Below are 15802 nucleotides of genomic sequence, written 5' to 3'. Positions count from 1 at the left end.
AGAAAAAAAGGAGGACAAGGTCTGGGGAGAAGCGGCCATCTTGATCTTCGACCAGCTCCGACGCGAGCCGAGTCGATCTTTACCTGCTTTGGAACGCTGAGTTTGAAAAGCCCGTCTGGCGAGAGGAGTTACCTGCGCGGGGTGATTGCTTGTTACGTGTCCGGTTGCCGTGGGTTCCTGGAAGGAACCAAGCGTCCGGCACTGTTCGCCTCGACGCCTAGGAGTGCGTGTGCGGGTCGCACCTGGGGCCTCGCGCGCTTTGCGAGCCGTTCGCAGCCCCGAGGCCGCGATCACGGGCTCCAACCTCGGTGGATTGCCGAGAAGGGTCCGCTTCAGCAGCTGTTCCCGGTACGGGACGTGCACGTTTGGAGCACGGCAGCCAGGGGTCCGTTCAACCGCCCGTGTGCGGAGATCGAATTACGCGAGCGAATCGACCTTCACCTTGGTCTGGAGGGGCCCAGAGACATTGTGAGGGACATTGACTATTGAGGGTGCCGTGAGTGGGGTTGAAGGGGGGAATATATAAGATGGCCATCTTAGAGATATTGTTGGAATATTCATACTGAGCATTGAAGTATTGTGTTGTGGATGATTCTACCCAGGGGTGAATACATTGTTGATTGATCCGGATCCTGGGTGTGGTTTCATTAGTGATTGGGGATTGTTTCCTTCGTTGATCCACTGGAGGGTTTAATTAGTATTGATTGCGTTACGAAAGCGTATCAATCATATATCTTTATGGCGGGGTTCCTCTCAAGGTCCGGGGGTCACCGAGACCAGGTAGTCACAGGGGGGACCACGTAACAATACTAAGTGAACCCCAAGAGAGAGCATGAATGAACACTGGGTGTTTGTGTAAATTTAAACACCCCCTTTGAAGATAATTAACCAGATGCTCATCAAGGGAGAAAAAAAAAAGGCTTAGCCTTGGTCAACTCGCTGGGGACTTACGCCACCATTTTGTTTGGGCCAATTCTAAAATGCCTTGGTCATTTTCCATGATGGCCTCTCACGGACTAGTTAAAGTATTGTTACGTTTATGGGGGTAGGTGAGAGGATACCATCAGGAAGGTTGGACTGTATAATCGTAGCATTGACCGTGGAGGCGTAAGAGAATTCTCGATATACTTAAGTAGGGAAACTGCAGCTTAAGATTGTTTGTGTCTTCACATGAGGGGTGAAGCAGTGCTAATTAGTGTATGGATTAAGATTAATTTTCCCCAGTACGTGATTTCCCCTCTGTAATTTTCCCTTTACGTTTTGCTGAGAAGGCCGTCCATGAAAACCACCTTTAAACAACAACCACCACCGACACAACCCAAGCAGAGCCAATCGGACTAAGCCCTGCCCAAAGGACCTAATAAGGAAAAAGGCCATGCCCCTGGAGTGGTATGATGGGGGGAGTGGGGGTGGGTGAAAAGAAGGCTGTCAGGCTACGTCCCGCACGCCCCGATTGGCGGACATGAGTGAAGAAGAAGAGCGCGTCTATCTGGGTCTGTGCTGTTTTTGGCACGAAGAAGAAGGCACGCCAGCTTGTCAATCTTGTGCTGGTTTGGTTGGTGCGTGTTTTTGCAGAACAAGGAGCTCTTGGCTGCGTTGGTTGCGGTTGGGGGGGTTTCGGCAACTGCTGGGCTCGTGGTGGGCTGGCGTCCGCGTTGGGCTCCCAGGTCGAAAGAGCCGTCTCGACGACTTGCCTCACAACCCTTGGCGCCTTTGGTGCCATCTTGTGTGCTCATCGGGCAGGAGGCTCTAAGCCTCGTCACCACCACTCACCTCAAAAAGGGCCACTTCAGACCAAGGCTAAGTGCACTGTAAAAAGGGATTTTATTTTATCATTCCCCTTGTCTGTTTTTGAGGCCATGTGTGGAGGTACCTCAGTTAGGAATTGGTTTACCTCAGCATTCATTTTATTCTTTGGGTTACTTTCATTAAATTCATATTTGTTGAATTTACTGTCGTGTTTGCGTGTTTTGTGGTTTCGGTTTCAACCCGTGTGCTCTGTTCAGATAAACGTTCAGATATTTTTGATAAATAAACAAAAATACCGCCATTTTCGGGCTGCTGCCTCGTGAGTAAAACTGTTTCGGCTTTCTGTCACCGGTGATCTTAATTGCCGGCGACGCAACAGTATATAATAAAAATCTAGCTTCAGATTTGAGGATCGGAGCTGGTCGACGAAATATGTGTTGAAATCGTATAACTATGCTTTAAGCAAGGCTCCCTCCTTCTCCATATTTACACAATAAAATGTGAAATTGCCAAAGCATTGAAATTCATTTTTTCCCTGTTCCAACAATTATATTGTCGCGTGACTCCCCCTTGGTTAATACCGGTGAAATCTTGGATAGCCAAAGCCAGCTTTAACTCCAAAGGCGTTCAGTTCAAATACGGATTTCACTGGACAAGCACGGGAGAAGAGAGAAGGAGAAGCAGGAAGCTTTTACCTGTCGGCCCCGCGCGGCAGCCTTCAATCCTGCAGGAAAGTAACTCAGCCGAAGACGGAATTAGAATGTACAAAAATAAACGAGTTTATTTTACGGAACCCGAGAACAATGAAACACGCCGGTTAAATAAATGATGTTCCTAAAATGGAGCGCTCCTGCACACAGACGAAGGGAAAATAAATGAAAACGAACGTTGTGTGTTTTATCGTGGGGACTTATCCCAACTCGGCTGGGGTGTCAGGGATCATCAGGCCCCAAGCGCAGTCCGGACACGACTCTGGTGTTGGCGGGAGGAAGGCCGCCCGATCGTTGGCGTGAACCAGGCCTCAACGCACCCTTGTTCCGTGCGCTGCTAGGCCAGCATACGCTACAGCGGCAAGCCTCACTTGTACGCTCGTCGCTCGCATGTGAGGTCCCGTACGTGAACACAGGGAAGGAGAATCGTCAGTGCCCCACCGTCTCTCCACCGTCCGTCGTCGCCCAACAAGCAAGGGTCCAGGGTCAAGAAGGAGGTCCAAACGAGAAAGGGGTTCAACGCAAGAAGGCAGTCCAAACGAGAGAGAGATCCAAAACATGAAGGCAGTCCAAATGAGAGAGGGGCAAAATGCCAGCTAGCGAGTCCTTTTATCGCTCGTCTCGTGACATCACCGGCACTTTTCACCAATGGCCGCGTCACTTCTCTCATGCCATCGGTCGGTCGCCAATCAGTATGTCGCTCTTGCTCCCTTCCTTCCACCAATCCGAGGGAAGCTTCGTGCCCCGCCCCTGGCCAATCACCAGTCCTTCCTTACTTTAGCCTTTGGTTCGTCGACTCCTGCCCAATAGCGAGTCCTCCTGGGCATGGCTCCCGGCCTGCCTGTGCGATGAGTGTTGCTATGCCAGTTGGTGATGTAGCTGGCTGCGGCTCCATCGGCAGTGCCCCAAACTGGCTTCCGGTGAGTTTTATTGTGGGGTGGGGGAGGGGAGGGGGAATTTAGTGTGTGTGTGTGTGTGTGTGTGTGTGTGTGTGTGTGTGTGTGTGTGTGTGTGTGTGTGTGTGTGTGTGTGTGTGTGTGTGTGTGTGTGTGTGTGTGTGGCTGTGTGGCTGTGTGGCTTTGGCTGTTTGGCCTTTCCTGCTCTACGTGTCTAGTGCGTTGCCATATGGGACAATGGATCCGATCACGGGTCTCACGAACAGGGGAATTAGCATAATCCCTACTCTAGTTAGCACAAGGATCATCCTTGTATGATCACAAAGATACACTTAATCAGACATCCGGGTTATGTACATCGAGATGGTTCTTCTTCTTCACGACAGTCGGAGCATGATACCTACACAGATCTACCTGATCTATATATATCTCTAACCCAGAATTCATAACAATATTGAGTGAAGAAAAGATGAAGGAATGTGCCCAAACCAAAGTGTAATGAAAATAATTTAGCAGGTGAAGGCTCGGCCAGAGTGAGCAGTGGGTGTGGTGACCGCGGCTCAGTTCTTCCTGGGGACATCCCCGGAGTTCAGAAGATAAAATAAGTTGGAGGATTAAAATGAGTATAGCAACGGGACAAGTGAACTACGAGTTCACGATATAATTGAAAAAAAAAATTCAGTGGCTACAAAGCAATGAATCCGCACACCACGGCAGGATGGCCGAGGCCGAGAGGTTCGCACTCGCTCTAAGTCATCTATCCGGAGTTCAAATCCCGACCCAGCTATAAACTGTCATCCACAACGTAAAACATGTTTCACAGGTGGTGATTCATCAGTGTGTATCATGACCTTGAACCAGGCATTACATCTGCCCCTCCTCGTATTAAAAAAAGAAGTCGTAAAAATTTGTATTGAAAAAATTGGTGATGGTAGTTTACCGCAATTGATGCAGTACCTTTTACACCACCTTATCGAACACATTACATTAGTTATTCATTCCTGTTGTTTGGCCTTTATGACGTCCTTAAAAATTGTTACCTGTTTGGAATGATTTTCCATCTTTTTGACTGCCAGACAGGAAGACAGAGGAAACAGATTATCTCAATCCTCTCTGTGCATGCACGATCGGGATGAATTCAGAATCAAAGTACGGTAAACTACAGGACCCTGTTCAAAATATAACATTGAATTGAATTCAAGATGTTCCTGATCATAAAGTGATGTTTGAAGATGGAAAGAAGTGAACCAATTGAAAAACCTTCCTTTTCGCTTCACGTGCGTGGGGTAGTACACGTTTTTCCCACCACCTGAAGGGGCTCTTCCAAGTCCAAGCCACATGAAAGCAAGAATTAATGAATTAATTACACTGTGTACATCAGTACACATTCGTACTCGTGTTAGTATATGCTAGTACTCCCTTGTACTCGTGCTAGTATATGCTAGTACGCCCTTGTACTCATGCTTGTATATGCTGGGACTCCCTTGTACTCGTGCTATTATATGCTAGTACTCCCTTGTACTCGTGCTATTATATGCGAGTACTCCCTTGTACTCGTGCTATTATATGCTAGTACTCCCTTGTACTCGTGCTATTATATGCTAGTACTCCCTTGTACTCGTGCTATTATATGCTAGTACTCCCTTGTACTCGTGCTAGTATATGCTTGTACTCGTGCTATTATATGCTAGTACTCGTGCTAGTATATGCTAGTACTCCCTTGTACTCGTGCTAGTATATGCTAGTACTCCCTTGTACTCGTGCTAGTATATGCTGGTACTCCCTTGTACTCGTGCTAGTATATGCTGGTACTCGTGCTAGTACTTGCGAATATGGAATTTGGCCTCCATATCCGCTTGTAAATATTCCCCTATTTCCCCAATACTCCCCGACTATCCCCAATCCCCCATTCCCTAGTCCCATTGTCTGTAAACAACAATCAGTAGAGCCGACCTTCCCCTTTTTCCCCCATTAAATGTCGTGCCCAGGTCCACCGCATCACACGTAGACAACTTTCGGACATCTTGCTAGTTATTCTTAGTCTATGTCAGTTAAGGACTCCTTTCCATTAATTCTGACTCTTCGTTGCACCAGAATGTGATTATATGGCACCAGTAGTGAGTTTAGGACCTTTCCCATACCTCCTTCCATCTTCTTCCCCAAACAACAACAACAACTACAACAACAATTACAACAACAACGACGCTGCGCGGGGGAGTGTGCGTCATCACACCGGCTCGGTTAGCCGCCATTGACAATGCGCGCCGGACCATGCGCTCCACGGGGTTACCACGAAGGGGCTCCTTGTCAGTCCCCCATCAAGGGCGGAGCCGGTAACCCCCCCGCACGCACCCAATGAGAGGCGACGTGCCGATTCCATCTGGGGCGGAGCTAACGAGCCGAGGGCGTGTCACTCCCCGCCGGAGATACGAAGCGACTCACCGGATGTGAGGTCAGATGCGCCCCCAGCCTGGAGAGAGAAGTTGCCACGTACGAGCGCTGAATACCTCCCCGCATCTCTGGACCGGACCGAGTCGATTCTGACCTTTGAGCCCAGGTGCACCTGGAGCCATCGATCCTGCCTTTCCTAGCCATCAAACCCCGTGTGAGTCAGCCTTTTGTCCCGTTTATCTGTCGTCTGTTGGGGTTAATATAAGATTGTGTCTAAGTGCTTGTCTTTCTATGCTGTACCTCTCGTCCCTGTAATCTGACCTTCCGAACGAATATAATCTCCTCCGGAGGTCTTGAGAACCGTATCCCTGGTGTCGCGTCATTTTAATCCCAGCCGTGTGTCTTTTCCTTCATTGATCTAGCGTAGCGCGATTAGTCAACGTTCGGGTATAATCGGGTAACTTGTGCAGACGTGGTCATACCAAAACCGCTCGGTAAACTAACATCCACCACCGCGTCTGTAACAATATGCTAGTACTCCCTTGTACTCGTGCTATTATATGCGAGTACTCCCTTGTACTCGTGCTATTATATGCTAGTACTCCCTTGTACTCGTGCTATTATATGCTAGTACTCCCTTGTACTCGTGCTATTATATGCTAGTACTCCCTTGTACTCGTGCTAGTATATGCTTGTACTCGTGCTATTATATGCTAGTACTCGTGCTAGTATATGCTCGTACTCCCTTGTACTCGTGCTAGTATATGCTAGTACTCCCTTGTACTCGTGCTAGTATATGCTGGTACTCCCTTGTACTCGTGCTAGTATATGCTGGTACTCGTGCTAGTATATGCTGGTACTCCCTTGTACTCGTGCTATTATATGCTAGTACTCGTGCTAGTATATGCTAGTACTCCCTTGTACTCGTGCTAGTATATGCTAGTACTCCCTTGTACTCGTGCTAGTATATGCTGGTACTCCCTTGTACTCGTGCTAGTATATGCTGGTACTCCCTTGTACTCGTGTTAGTATATGCTAGTACTATCTTGTACTCGTGCTAGTATATGCTAGTACGCCCTTGTACTCATACTTGTATATGCTGGTACTCCCTTCTACTCATGCTAGTATATGCTGGGACTCCCTTGTACTCGTGCTAGTATATGCTAGTACTCGTGCTGGTATATACTGGTACTCCCTTGTACTCGTGCTAGTATATGCTAGTACTCCCTTGTACTCGTGCTATTATATGCTAGTACTCGTGCTAGTATATGCTAGTACTCCCTTGTACTCGTGCTAGTATATGCTGGTACTCCCTTGTACTCGTGCTAGTATATGCTGGTACTCCCTTGTACTCGTGCTAGTATATGCTAGTACTCCCTTGTACTCGTGCTAGTATATGCTGGTACTCCCTTGTACTCGTGCTAGTATATGCTGGTACTCCCTTGTACTCGTGCTAGTATATGTTAGTACTCCCTTGTACTCGTGCTAGTATATGCTAGTACTCCCTTGTACTCGTGCTAGTATATGCTGGCACTCCCTTGTACTCGTGCTAGTATATGCTAGTACTCGTGCTAGTATATGCTAGTACTCCCTTGTACTCGTGCTAGTATATGCTGGTACTCCCTTGTACTCGTGCAAGTATATGCTGGTACTCCCTTGTACTCGTGCTAGTATATGCTGGTACTCCCTTGTACTCGTGCTGGTATATGCTGGTACTCCGTTGTACTCGTGCTAGTATATGCTAGTACTCCCTTGTACTCGTGCAAGTATATGCTAGTACTCCCTTGTATTCGTGCTAGTATTTTTTTTTTTTTTTTTTTGTATACAAGATCGAGGCTCGTGAAAGAGCGAACATTAATCACACAGAAAGACAAACCGACACATAAAACATATAACATCGGGAGCGGTAGACAAGATGGGGAGAGAGGGGGAAGGACACAAACAACATTTGAGAGCAGGGACCGAGAGACATCGAGAGATCTGAGAGAGGGCGAGGGCTTTGGGGGGGGGGGGGTGGCATGGGAAGGGGGCGGTGGGAGAGGTATAAAACATATGGACACTGCCAGGACTTCCAGGAAAGAAGTTGGAATTTCAAACGAGGTGGATCTGGGGTGAATTAGCGGGGGTAGAAAAGATCAAGGTTTTGGATGGGGGAAGATAAGAGATGGTGGTGAACAGCTGTTTTAAAGACCTGGAGGGAGGAGTGGGATTGAAGGGAGTGAGGGAGTTTGTTCCAGAGGCGGGAGAAAAGAGGAATGAAAGAGTGAAGGTGAGCAGAGAGCCGAGATTTTGGCAGTTTAACCATCAGAGGGTTGCTGGCAGATCTTGTGCGACCTGTAGGAATATTTGGGGGACAGAGCACAGAGAGAGCTGGGGGTGCAAGGCCGGAGAGGAGTCGGTAGAAGACAGAAAGACCACCTACCTGCCTGCGGTGAGTGAGTGAAAGGCCCTCAGAGATAGCTTCATCGCGGGAGATTCCAATAATTCTGAAAGCTTTGGTTTCAACAGCGTGAAGCCGAGCTAGGTGTGAGGCAGGAGCACCGGCCCATAGGGGAGAACAGTATTCCATTGAGCTGCGGATGAAAGCCTTGTATGTGGTGAGGAGCTCAGGTGTGCCGAGGAAGGACTTCGCACGACGGAGGATGCTAGTACTCCCTTGTACTCGTGCAAGTATATGCTAGTACTCCCTTGTATTCGTGCAAGTATATGCTAGTACTCCCTTGTATTCGTGCAAGTATATGCTGGTACTCCCTTGTATTCGTGCTAGTATATGCTAGTACTCCCTTGTATTCGTGCTAGTATATGCTGGTACTCCCTTGTATTCGTGCTAGTATATGCTAGTACTCCCTTGTACTCGTGCTAGTATATGCTAGTACTCCCTTGTACTCGTGCTGGTATATGCTGGTACTCCCTTGTACTCGTGCTAGTATATGCTAGTACTCCCTTGTACTCGTGCTAGTATATGCTAGTACTCCCTTGTACTCGTGCAAGTATATGCTAGTACTCCCTTGTATTCGTGCTAGTATATGCTGGTACTCCCTTGTATTCGTGCTAGTATATGATAGTACTCCCTTGTACTCGTGCTAGTATATGCTAGTACTCCCTTGTACTCGTGCAAGTATATGCTAGTACTCCCTTGTATTCGTGCTAGTATATGCTGGTACTCCCTTGTATTCGTGCTAGTATATGATAGTACTCCCTTGTATTCGTGCTAGTATATGCTGGTACTCCCTTGTACTCGTGCTAGTATATGCTGGTACTCACTAGTATATGCTGGTACTCCCTTGTATTCGTGCTAGTATATGCTGGTACTCCCTTGTACTCGTGTTAGTATATGCTGGTACTCCCTTGTACTCGTACTAGTATATGCTGGTACTCCCTTGTACTCGTACTAGTATATGCTGGTACTCCCTTGTACTCGTGCTAGTATATGCTGGTACTCGTGCTAGTATATGCTGGTACTCCCTTGTACTCGTGCTATTATATGCTAGTACTCGTGCTAGTATATGCTAGTACTCCCTTGTACTCGTGCTAGTATATGCTAGTACTCCCTTGTACTCGTGCTAGTATATGCTGGTACTCCCTTGTACTCGTGCTAGTATATGCTGGTACTCCCTTGTACTCGTGTTAGTATATGCTAGTACTATCTTGTACTCGTGCTAGTATATGCTAGTACGCCCTTGTACTCATGCTTGTATATGCTGGTACTCCCTTGTACTCATGCTAGTATATGCTGGGACTCCCTTGTACTCGTGCTAGTATATGCTAGTACTCGTGCTAGTATATGCTAGTACTCCCTTGTACTCGTGCTAGTATATGCTGGTACTCCCTTGTACTCGTGCTAGTATATGCTAGTACTCCCTTGTACTCGTGCTAGTATATGCTGGTACTCCCTTGTACTCGTGCTTGTATATGCTGGTACTCCCTTGTACTCGTGCTAGTATATGTTAGTACTCCCTTGTACTCGTGCTAGTATATGCTAGTACTCCCTTGTACTCGTGCTAGTATATGCTGGTACTCCCTTGTACTCGTGCTAGTATATGCTAGTACTCGTGCTAGTATATGCTAGTACTCCCTTGTACTCGTGCTAGTATATGCTGGTACTCCCTTGTACTCGTGCAAGTATATGCTGGTACTCCCTTGTACTCGTGCTAGTATATGCTGGTACTCCCTTGTACTCGTGCTGGTATATGCTGGTACTCCCTTGTACTCGTGCTAGTATATGCTAGTACTCCCTTGTACTCGTGCTAGTATATGCTGGTACTCACTTGTACTCGTGCTGGTATATGCTGGTACTCCCTTGTACTCGTGCTAGTATATGCTAGTACTCCCTTGTACTCGTGCAAGTATATGCTAGTACTCCCTTGTATTCGTGCTAGTATATGCTAGTACTCCCTTGTACTCGTGCAAGTATATGCTAGTACTCCCTTGTATTCGTGCAAGTATATGCTAGTACTCCCTTGTATTCGTGCAAGTATATGCTAGTACTCCCTTGTATTCGTGCTAGTATATGCTGGTACTCCCTTGTACTCGTGCTAGTATATGCTGGTACTCACTAGTATATGCTGGTACTCCCTTGTACTCGTACTAGTATATGCTAGTACTCCCTTGTACTCGTGCAAGTATATGCTAGTACTCCCTTGTATTCGTGCTAGTATATGCTGGTACTCCCTTGTATTCGTGCTAGTATATGCTGGTACTCCCTTGTACTCGTGCTAGTATATGCTGGTACTCACTAGTGTATGCTGGTACTCCCTTGTACTCGTACTAGTATATGCTAGTACTCCCTTGTACTCGTGCAAGTATATGCTAGTACTCCCTTGTATTCGTGCTAGTATATGCTGGTACTCCCTTGTACTCGTACTAGTATATGCTGGTACTCCCTTGTACTCGTGCTAGTATATGCTGGTACTCCCTTGTACTCGTACTAGTATATGCTGGTACTCCCTTGTACTCGTACTAGTATATGCTGGTACTCCCTTGTACTCGTGCTAGTACTTGCACACTTGCATGGTAGGGAAGGAGTTTTTCTGGCTTGAGAAGTGTGACTGCATGCCTAATGGCGGTAGAATATGGGAATACCATATTTATCATGATAAACTGCAGCAGCAAGTTTAAAACTGCAGGTAACACTGTGATACCTAGGTATTTGACCACAGGACTTGGCTGGTCCAGTGACAAGGAAGGAAGGTGTGAATCCATAAGTCATACCATGGCTTCATGGGAAAATAGTGCACACACCTGTGTAGTCGGACAACGAACCAATTACTAACACACCTTTCGAATACTGTCCACACACACGTTTATTTCTTTTTCTTTACACAGAGATATCAAAGATCACGAGGTTCGGATTGAAGATTACGAATAATAAATACCACTTCTTCCACCGGAGCAGGAATACTAGGTCTCACATTTCCAAAGATACGGATAGTTTAGTTTCAGGAAAATCAGACTGGATCAAACTTTACACCCATATCAAAGGGGCCCAGGAACTGGATCAAACTTTACACCCATATCAAAGGGGCCCAGGAACTGGATCAAACTTTACACCCATATCAAAGGGGACCAGGAACTGGATCAAACATTACACCCATATCAAAGGGTTCCTGGAACTGGATCAAACTTTACACCCATATCAAAGGGGACCAGGAACTGGATCAAATTTTACACCCATATCAAAGGGGACCAGGAACTGCATCAAACTTTACACCCATATCAAAGGGGACCAGGAACTGGATCAAACTTTACACCCATATCAAAGGGGACCAGGAACTGGATCAAACTTTACACCCATATCAAAGGGGACCAGGAACTGGATCAAACTTTACACCCATATCAAAGCGGACCAGGAACTGGATCAAACTTTACACCCATATCAAAGGGGACCAAGAACTGGATCAAACTTTACACCCATATCAAAGGGGACCAGGAACTGGATCAAACTTTACACCCATATCAAAGGGGACCAGGAACTGGATCAAACTTTACACCCATATCAAAGGGGACCAGTAACTGGATCAAACTTTACACCCATATCAAAGGGGACCAGGAACTGGATCAAACTTTACACCCATATCAAAGGGGACCAGGAACTGGATCAAACTTTACACCCATAAAAGGGGACCAGGAACTGGATCAAACTTTACACCCATATCAAAAGGGACCAGGAACTGGATCAACCTTTACACCCATGTCAAAGGGGACCCAGGAACTGGATCAAATTTTACACCCATATCAAAGGGGACCAGGAACTGGATCAAACTTTACACCCATATCAAAGGGGACCAGGAACTGGATCAAACTTTACACCCATATCAAAGGGGCCCAGGAACTGGAGCAAACTTTACACCCATATCAAAGGGGCCCAGGAACTGGAGCAAACTTTACACCCATATCAAAGTGGCCCAGGAACTGGATCAAACTTTACACCCATATCAAAGGGGACCAGTAACTGGATCAAACTTTACACCCATATCAAAGGGGACCAGTAACTGGATCAAACTTTACACCCATATCAAAGGGGACCAGGAACTGGATCAAACTTTACACCCATATCAAAGGGGACCAGGAACTGGAACAAACTTTACACCCATATCAAAGGGGACCAGGAACTGGATCAAACTTTACACCCATATCAAAGGGGACCAGGAACTGGAACAAACTTTACACCCATATCAAAGGGGACCAGGAACTGGATCAATCATTACACCCATAACAAAGGGGACCAGGAACTGGATCAAACTTTACACCCATATCAAAGGGGACCAGGAACTGGAACAAACTTTACACCCATATCAAAGGGGACCAGGAACTGGAACAAACTTTACACCCATATCAAAGGGGACCAGGAACTGGAACAAACTTTACACCCATATCAAAGGGGACCAGGAACTGGAACAAACTTTACACCCATATCAAAGGGGACCAGGAACTGGATCAATCATTACACCCATAACAAAGGGGACCAGGAACTGGATCAAACTTTACACCCATATCAAAGGGGACCAGGAACTGGATCAAACTTTACACCCATAACAAAGGGGACCAGGAACTGGATCAAACTTTACACCCATATCAAAGGGGACCAGGAACTGGATCAAACTTTACACCCATAGCAAAGGGGACCAGGAACTGGATCAAACTACACCCATATCAAAGGGGACCAGGAACTGGATCAAACTTTACACCCATATCAAAGGGACCAGGAACTGGATCAAACTACACCCATATCAAAGGGGACCAGGAACTGGATCAAACTTTACACCCATATCAAAGGGGACCAGCAACTGGATCAAACTTTATACCCATATCAAAGGGATCCACAAGCTGGTGTGTCTCTGCTCCGATGTAGTAGTTTGTGATCACACTGAAATGTTTTCCTTGTAAAACCGACGACTCTGATCACCGCCTCTAATCGGCTGTCACTGCCCATCACCGACTGTCACTGCCCATCACCGACTGTCACTGCCCATCACCGACTGTCACTGCCCATCACCGACTGTCACTGTCTCTCACTGACTGTCACGGTCTCACGGCCTGTCACTGTCTCACCGCCTGTCACTGTCTCACCGCCTGTCACTGTCTCACCGCCTGTCACTGTCTCACCGCCGGTCACTGTCTCTCTGCCTGTCACTGTCTCACGGCCTGTCACTGTCTCACGGCCTGTCACTGTCTCACGGCCTGTCACTGTCTCTCTGCCTGTCACTGTCTCTCTGCCTGTCACTGTCTCTCTGCCTGTCACTGTCTCACGGCCTGTCACTGTCTCACGGCCTGTCACTGTCTCTCTGCCTGTCACTGTCTATCTGCCTGTCACTGTCTCTCTGCCTGTAACTGTCTCTCTGCCTGTCACTGTCTCACGGCCTGTCACTGTCTCTCTGCCTGTCACTGTCTATCTGCCTGTCACTGTCTCTCTGCCTGTCACTGTCTCTCTGCCTGTAACTGTCTCTCTGCCTGTCACTGTCTCTCTGCCTGTCACTGTCTCTCTGCCTGTCACTGTCTCTCTGCCTGTCACTGTCTCACCGCCTGTCACTGTCTCACGGCCTGTCACTGTCTCACCGCCTGTCACTGTCTCACGGCCTGTCACTGTCTCACGGCCTGTCACTGTCTCTCTGCCTGTCACTGTCTCTCTGCCTGTCACTGTCTCACGGCCTGTCACTGTCTCACCGCCTGTCACTGTCTCACCGCCTGTCACTGTCTCACCGCCTGTCACTGTCTCACCACCTGTCACTGTCTCTCTGCCTGTCACTGTCTCTCTGCCTGTCACTGTCTCTCTGCCTGTCACTGTCTCACCGCCTGTCACTGTCTCACGGCCTGTCACTGTCTCACCGCCTGTCACTGTCTCACGGCCTGTCACTGTCTCACGGCCTGTCACTGTCTCTCTGCCTGTGACTCACTCTCACCGCCTGTCACTCACTCTCAACGCTCGTCACTCACTCTCACCGCTCGTCACTCACTCTCACCGCTCGCCACTCACTCTCACCGCTCGCCACTCACTCTCACCGCTCGTCACTCACTCTCACCGCTTGCCACTCACTCTCACCGCTTGTCACTCACTCTCACCGCCTGTCACTGTCTCACCACCTGTCACTGTCTCACCGCCTGTCACTCACTCTCACCGCTTGTCACTCACTCTCACCGCTTGCCACTCACTCTCACCGCTTGTCACACTCTCACCGCCTGTCACTCACTCTCACCGCCTGTCACTCACTCTCACCGCCTGTCACTCACTCTCACCGCTTATCACTCACTCTCACCGCTTATCACTCACTCTCACCGCTTATCACTCACTCTGACCGCCTGTCACTCACTCTCACCGCTTATCACTCACTCTCACCGCTTGTCACTCGCTCTCACCGCCTGTCACTCACTCTCACCGCCTGTCACTCACTCTCACCGCTTATCACTCACTCTCACCGCCTGTCACTCACTCTCACCGCTTGCCACTCACTCTCACCGCCTGTCACTCACTCTCACCGCTTATCACTCACTCTCACCGCTTGTCACTCGCTCTCACCGCCTGTCACTCACTCTCACCGCCTGTCACTCACTCTCACCGCTTATCACTCACTCTCACCGCCTGTCACTCACTCTCACCGCCTGTCACTCACTCTCACCGCTTATCACTCACTCTCACCGCCTGTCACTCACTCTCACCGCCTGTCACTCACTCTCACCGCTTGCCACTCACTCTCACCGCCTGTCACTCACTCTCACCGCTTGTCACTCACTCTGACCGTCTCTCAACGCCGGCCGCATGTTCGCAGAACCATTCACCTTTGTTTCAGTAAATTTTTATTGCACTTGCTGTACCATGTGTGGAATACAAAGTTTACGTGTAAATGATGGTATACATGCTCATTTCACATGAACTCTGGAACACGTCAGGCCATTCTTCTCGTGGTTTAAAGTGTAGCACACCTGTAGCATTTTATATATTAAATTTACTGATACAATCGATACGCGTTTACTGTAGGTTAAAAATGTGAGCTTTATAATAATTATCATTGTGCTACAAACAGGTGATAGAACCTGGGAAAAAGATCTTCGTCCAATTCTGCCATGCACCATCCTGTACGGTAAACTTTACATCGGAACAAACACAATGACCAAGATGTGGGAATGAACAAACTTAATCAAACCTTTGATTTGCTTATCAATAAATAACCGGATATGATCTGGATGTTTATTTCTCGATAATTTTCAATGATTCAAAATTACAAACCTTGATGTTTCCTGGAATTTTGTGGACCTCGTTCCACCTGTAGATTATGGGGATCTAACATGACATGGAATGCACATAGATGGTGTGTAATTTACAGGGATTTATGGATGATGTGTAATTTACAGGGATTTATGGATGATGTGTAATTTACAGGGATTTATGGATTTTATGGATGGTGTGTAATTTACAGGGATTTATGGATGATGTGTAATTTACAGGGATTTAGGGATTTTATGGATGGTGTTTAATTTACAGGGATTTATGGATTGTATGGATGGTGTGTAATTTACAGGGATTTATGGACGATGTGTAATTTACAGGGATTTATGGATTTT

Source organism: Myxine glutinosa, chromosome 3 (genome assembly GCF_964187855.1).
Source record: "Myxine glutinosa chromosome 3, kmMyxGlut1.1, whole genome shotgun sequence".
Taxonomy (NCBI): Eukaryota; Metazoa; Chordata; class Myxini; order Myxiniformes; family Myxinidae; genus Myxine; species Myxine glutinosa.
The sequence above is the reverse complement of the archived record's forward strand: the minus strand, read 5'-3'. Positions refer to the sequence as shown.